This window comes from Leuciscus leuciscus, assembly GCF_965113295.1.
Source record: "Leuciscus leuciscus genome assembly, chromosome: 9".
Classification (NCBI taxonomy): Eukaryota; Metazoa; Chordata; class Actinopteri; order Cypriniformes; family Leuciscidae; genus Leuciscus; species Leuciscus leuciscus.
In genome coordinates this window covers 4,330,929-4,338,581 of record NC_138733.1, presented here as the reverse complement: position 1 = coordinate 4,338,581, position 7,653 = coordinate 4,330,929, and positions in this window count along the sequence as shown.

The window sequence follows — 7,653 nt, the reverse complement described above, 5'->3', positions numbered from 1 at the left end:
TACAGTAGACAGATAGATAGATAGATAGACAGACAGACAGACAGACAGACAGACATATACAGTAGATAGATTGATAGATAGAGTAGACAGATAGATAGATACAGTAGACAGATAGATAGATAGATAGATAGATACAGTAGACAGATAGATAGACAGACAGACAGACAGACAGATACAGTAGATAGATAGATAGAGTAGACAGATAGATAGATAGATAGATAGATACAGTAGACAGATAGATAGATAGATAGACAGACAGACAAACATATATATACAGTAGATAGATAGACAGACAGACAGACAGATACAGTAGATAGACAGACAGACAGACAGACAGACAGATACAGTAGATAGATAGACAGACAGACAGACAGACAGACAGAGACAGTAGATAGATAGATAGAGTAGACAGATAGATACAGCAGCATCTAGACCTCCTGCACAACTTCTGTCAGTCATGGGCCCTGGCAGTTAACCCCAAAAAGACAAAAATAATGATTTTCCGAAAAAGACCCAGCCGCCAAGACCAACATCATAGTTTTACATTGGACAACATGCTCCTCGAACACACGCAGGACTACACTTACCTTGGCATAAATATTAGCAACACAGGAAATTTTAAAAAAGCAGTTAACGACTTGAGAGACAAGGCACGGAGAGCTTTTTATGCTATTAAGAGAAATATCCAAATTGCCATCCCAATCAGAATCTGGCTAAAAATAATCAAAACAGTAATTGAGCCCATCGCGCTGTACGGGTGTGAAGTCTGGGGTCCACTCACAGACCAAGAGTTCACTAAATGGGACAAACACCCAATAGAGACTCTGCAGACCGAGCTGTGCAAAATCCTGCTACGAGTTCAGCGCAAAACCCCAAATAATGCCTGTAGAGCAGAACTAGGATTATACCCCCTTGTGATAACCATTCAAAAAAGAGCCATTAAATTCCATGCCCACTTAAAAACTAGCGATGAACAGACCCTCCATCACAAAGCCCTGAGCCACCAAGAGCTGAAGCCAGAGAGAAACGCCCTCGGCCGACTGGTCTTAGAGCTGACGTCACAAACTGACCATAAAAACATAGCCAGACCAAACCAAATAATTAAAACACAAAAAGAAAAATACCTCAAACATTGGACAGATGCAACAGAAAAACAGAGTAAATTGGAATGCTATTTGGCCCTAAACAGAAGATATGAATTGGCAGGATACCTGAGTGAAGTGAGCGACCCTAAACTGAGGAAAGTCCTGAGCATGTACAGACTCAGTGAACACAGTCTGAGCATAGAGACGGGCAGACACAGGCAGAGCTGGCTGCCGAGGGAAGAGCGACTGTGCCCTCACTGCTCAGAGAATCAAGTGGAAACAGAGCTACACTTTTTGACTTCCTGCCCCATTTATACAGACATTAGGGACACTTTCTATCCCCTTTTCACAGCCCACCAGAAAGACTTCCATCTGAAGTCAAATCTGGACAAACTCCCACTCCTGCTTGGAGAGAGCCCAGCGAGCTCAGCCCTGGCTGCCCGGTACGTGAGGTCCTGTCACGACCAAAGAGCCTCCAGCAGCACAGAGCTACCAACTGTATAAATATTAGAATATTAGATATTTTTATTGCTATGTTTATTTTCATGTAATTTCTATTTTCTTTTTATTATTATTTATTTTTATTTTATAGTGTTATGAATGCTTTGGCAATGTAAAGATTTCTTTCACCATGCCAATAAAGCTATTTGAATCTTGAATCTTGACAGTAGATAGACAGACAGACAGACAGACAGACAGATACAGTAGATAGATAGACAGACAGACAGACAGCTACAGTAGATAGACAGACAGACAGACAGACAGACAGACAGACAGTAGATAGACAGACAGACAGACAAACAGAGACAGTAGATAGATAGATAGACAGACAGACAGACAGACAGACAGACAGCTACAGTAGATAGACAGACAGACAGACAGAGACAGTAGATAGATAGATAGACAGACAGATAGATACAGTAGATAGATAGATAGACAGACAGACACAGTAGATAGATAGATAGACAGACAGATAGATACAGTAGATAGACAGATAGACAGACAGACACAGTAGATAGATAGATAGACAGACAGAGATAGATAGATAGATAGATCTATAGATAGATAGATAGAGTAGACAGATAGATAGATACAGTAGACATATATATATATATATATATATATATATATATATATATATATATATATATATATAGATAGATAGATACAGTAGACAGATAGATAGACAGACAGATACAGTAGATAGATAGATAGAGTAGACAGATAGATAGATAGATAGATACAGTAGACAGATAGATAGATAGATAGATAGATAGATAGACAGACAGACAGACAGACAAACATATATATACAGTAGATAGATAGACAGACAGACAGATACAGTAGATAGATAGACAGACAGACAGACAGACAGAGACAGTAGATAGATAGAGAGACAGACAGACAGACAGACAGACAGACAGACAGACGGATACAGTAGATAGATAGACAGACAGACAGACAGACAGTCAAGTCAAGTCAAGTTTATTTGTATAGCGCTTTTCACAATACAGATTGTATCAAAGCAGCTTCACAGTATTAAATTAAAATAATACAACAAAGTTTGTTTCAAGAGGAATTTATTGATTGATAAAATTAAATTAAATATCCCCAAAATATCCCCAACTGAGCAAGCCAAAGGCAACAGTGGCAAGGAACCGAAAAACTCCATCAAGTGACCTAATGGTGTCCTAAAACTCCATCAGGTGACCTAATGGAGAAAAAAAACCTTGGGAGAACCCAGGCTCAGTCGGGGGCCAGTTCTCCTCTGGCATTTATGAGCTAGACAGCTACAGTAGATAGACAGACAGACAGACAGATAGATACAGTAGATAGATAGATAGATAGACAGACAGACAGACAGTTACAGTAGATAGATAGATAGATAGATACAGTAGATAGATAGATAGATAGATAGATAGATAGATAGATAGATAGATAGATAGATAGATAGATAGATAGATAGATAGATAGATAGATAGATAGATAGATAGACTCATGGGGTACCTCAGGGCTCTATTTTAGGGCCGCTACTTTTTCCCCTTTACATGATTCCGCTGGGCTTTACATTTAATAAATATGGCATTTCATATCATAGTTGTGCTGATGATACGCAGTTGTATCTTCATTTTAAAGCAGGAAGTAATGCGGCTGGATTGCCTTGAGGAGGTGAAACTTTGGATGAACTGACAAAAAGCCAGAAATTTAAATTTTTGGCAAAAAAAGTAAGTTGTGTTCACCAGTGAAGAGTCTAGGGCAGTTTTCAACCCTTATAAAAGTCATGGCAATAACTTTTGCATATTTTTTTTTTTCAGATCTCAAATTTTGACCATCAAATACAATGATAAAGAATGTTTTTTTTTTTTTCAGTTACGAAGGATTGCAAAATTGAAATCACGCCTGGATTATTGTAATGCGTTATATGCAGAGGTTTGTCAGTCACCCTTGTCAAGGTTACAACTTGTTCATAAATCTGTGGCAAAACTGCTGACAAAAACTAAGAAGAGATATACCACATAACTTCAGCTTTGGCCTCGATCTCTTCGCTGACTAGCGATACAACAACGGACTGAGTTCATGGGGTTTGACTCCAGAATACATCAGGGATCGTTTAAACATTCAGTCCTGCACAAGATTGGTTTTAATTTTATTCATTGTTTGTGTATGAAATGTTTTTTGTTTTGTTTTATTTGTACAGCACTTTGGTAGGCTTTTATAGCTTTTAAAGTGCTTTATAAATGATAGATAGATAGACAGATAGATAGAGGGCCAGAGGAAGAATGAATGTAAATACGAAAACTGTTTATTTTACTCTATTTGACAAATTGTTTTAATGCATATATATTATTACACCTAAATTCTGTTTAGTGTTTTTATTCTCGTATGAACTGCTTGTTCTCCTCTGTCTCACTCTCTCTCTCTGTGTGTGTGGTGTGTGTGTGTCTGACAGTAATGTTCAGTAATAAACCGTTTGACCATAATTACTGGAGACGCAATCATTCCGTCCAAAGCATTAAACACCGTTTAACATAATCAGCTCATTCTGCAAATGCCACTAATTACATCGCCGTGACACGCTGTGTGTGTGTGTGTGTGTGTGAGTGTATGTGTCATTATTTAGATTCTAAATCCTGTAATACAGCGATGAAATTCATAAATCCTTCAGGCTCAAATGTTTTATGTTCTGTAACGACTAATTAGATAAAGCACATAGAAATAGACACGACGTGTTCTGAATTAAATATCTTGGTCCTCTAATATATTTTGTGCAATGATATCTCTCTCTCTCTCTAACCAGATATTTTCAATATCTCAGCTATGTTTCCAAGACAACAATGAGATTAAATGGAGAATCTTTTTTGTTTTGGAGGAACACCTGAGGGAAAAACTCCAGTGAACTCATCCGAAGTTTCCAACGAGAAACCCGTGAGCAATAAAAACATTCTCTCCGTGTTTATCTCTCGTTCTTTATTTATGCATGTGACTCTTTGCCAGTTGCCCATTAGACTGAAACATTAGGCTGTTTTAGATAAAAAGGCCAGGCAATGGATGGCTTTTCTGTGTTAATGTAAAGCTACATGCTGACAGGGCTGTATTTTTAATGCGGTGAGCAGATATTTCTAATGCATTATAGCTGTAAGGTCTCTATGAAAGTCATCTATCTCTTTCTTCTGGTCCAGAACAAATAGTTCAAGTTCACTTTATTTATTTAGCACATTTACAACAACCACTAGGCTGACCAAAAGTGCTTTACAGAACAACCAGATAAATAATAATAATAATCAAATAAAATAAAAACCTGCATAACAACACATACAACACAAATAAAAGGTTGCATAAACTGCTTAGACTTTCAAATTAGTCGTCCAGTTTATTTCTTTAAGACTGTTAACTTTTTTTTAAGTCAGTTATATACAAACGTTAGATTTATCTAATTCTAAGATTTATTACCCCACTGGTCATACTAGTTTTTAAAGTCCCCCTGTAGTCAATCATTTTATCACTTAAAACTCATCTTTGATCACCAAAATGACATATTTAAACTTTTTTTCCTTCTTCATGCCTTAAAAATATCTTGAATGTAACTCGACACCCTCATTTAGTATGCGCGGTTCTATGAATATGCAAATGAGCCCCGCCTCCACTCACTCAGCTCAGAGATCCACTGGTTGACGATCACACGTTGATCTGATTGGTTACAAGGTAGTTTGTGACGTCAGAAACACCAGCGATTTCAAAGCGTGTTTTTGAGGCTGTCTTTGGTTCACTGCAGTTTTAAGGAGAAAATACTCAGCAATGCTGTCGACTTATGAATTTACACATGGTTTGTCTTAAAGCATATTAAAAACACCACATAAACAACATTAAAAGCTGGATTTACACCACAGGGGGACTTTAATGCACAGTCTTGGATAATGGCATAACTGGCCCTCGATGTCTGATCTGACTTTATAGAGTGCATTCTGGGAAAGTGTGTTCGGTTATTGCCTATGTTTGTTGGTCATGAGTCTGCCTGTGCAACACTATGTGACAGCAATAACATTTTGTCGCACAGCTGGTTGTTGGAACGAAACAAGCTCCCGTATATGAGAACAGCCACAGTCATGGTACAGAGAACTGTATTTCAGTTAGTAGGTCACTGGGGTCACGGGGTCAACAGGGCCTCGGGCTGAGAGGCTTGACACAGTCTGACACACAGAAACAAACACTGCATCTACACACACACACACACATCCATTATATACAGTACATTTGATGTATATTCTATATAAATATTGGTTATATTCTTGAGTGAGTGTGCGTGTGTGTGTGTGTGTGTGTGTGTGTGTGTGTGTGTGTGTGTGTGTGTGTGTGTGTGTGAGTAAATGTGAGAAACAAACACTGCATCTACACACACACACATCCATTATACAGTACATTTTATGTATATTCTATATAAATATTGGTTATATTCTTGAGTGAGTGTGTGTGTGCGTGTGCGTGTGTGTGTGTGTGTGTGTGTGTGAGTAAATGTGAGAAACAAACCACTGCATCTATACACACACACATTCATCTTATACAGTATATTCTATATAAATATTGGTTATATTCTTGTGTGTGAGTGTGTGTGTGAGAGTGAGTGTGGATGTGTGGGTATGCGTGTGTGAGTGTGTGTGTGTGTGTGTGTGAGTGTGTGTGTGTGAGTGTGTGTGTGTGTGTGTGTGTGTGTGTGTGTGTGTGTGTGAGTGTGTGTGCGTGTCAGTGTGTGCGTGTGTGAGTGTGTGCGAGGGTGAGTGAGTGTGTGCATGTGAGTGAGTGTGTGTGCAAGTGCGTGTGTGAGTGAGCTTGTGAGTGTGTGTGTCTGTGTGAGTTTGCGTGAGTGTGCGTGTGAGTGAGTGTGTGTGCGAGTGCGTGTGAGTGTGTGCGTGTGTGAGTGAGTGTATGTGCATGTGAGTGAGTGTGTGTGTGTGTGTGTGTGTGTGTGCGAGTGCGTGTGTGCGAGTGCGTGTGAGTGAGCTTGTGAGTATGCGTGTGTGTGTCTGTGTGAGTTTGCGTGAGTGTGCGTGTGAGTGAGTGTGTGTGCGAGTGCGTGTGTGTGAGTGAGCTTGTGAGTATGCGTGTGTGTGTCTGTGTGAGTTTGCGTGAGTGTGCGTGTGAGTGAGTGTGTGTGCGAGTGTGTGTGTGTGTGTGTGATTGTGCTTGTGCTTGTGAGTATGCGTGAGAGTGTGTGCGTGTGTTTGATATATCTTTATACTTTGATGGGTTTTGTATAATGTTTCAGTTCTGTGCCTCAGTTTCCTCTCACTTCTCTGGGCAAATTCCAATCGGAAGTGATCATCTCTATTCCCCACTCACTCCGAAGGGCAGAACATGTTCATTAATGATTCCTTGAAGCGACCATCGCATGTTCCCTTCGCTAACGGACCTGTGGAAGAGCCCTCGTGAAGAGATTCAGTTGCTCACTTTGTTTGGAAGCTTCTGCAAATGGCGTCTCCTTCCCGAAGTGCAACCGTTGCAACCGTGTGTGTACACACACACACACACACACACACACACACACACACACACACACACACACACACACACACACACACACACATAGCCTATATATATATATATATATATATATATATATATATATATATATATATATATATATATATATATGTGTGTGCTTAGTATATTAATACATTTTGTACATGCTAATCTATTATTTATATCATCTGTTTCAGATTAAAAAAGATGCGACCAAAAACACGTTTGGGAAACGCAACAGCATCCTTCAAGAACCGAACAACCCGAGCACGAGATACAGACCTCGGGTCAGACACACGTGCATCTGATCTAACAGACAGAATAAGAGAAAAGAGGGAGTGTGTTCGTTCTTATAGTCTTTATTCACAGAATCTGAACCCCGAACGAGGCCATCCATCAAACCGCTTGTGTCGCCACCGCTGGACGTGGAAAAGCACTTTAAAGAGCGAGACAGCGGCCGGTCACGCGCTTTCATCCCGCATTAGACTTTAAAAAAGATGGATTTCCCTCCATTTCACTTGTCTTGTTCCCGGCTCTCTCCTCTTTAGCACGC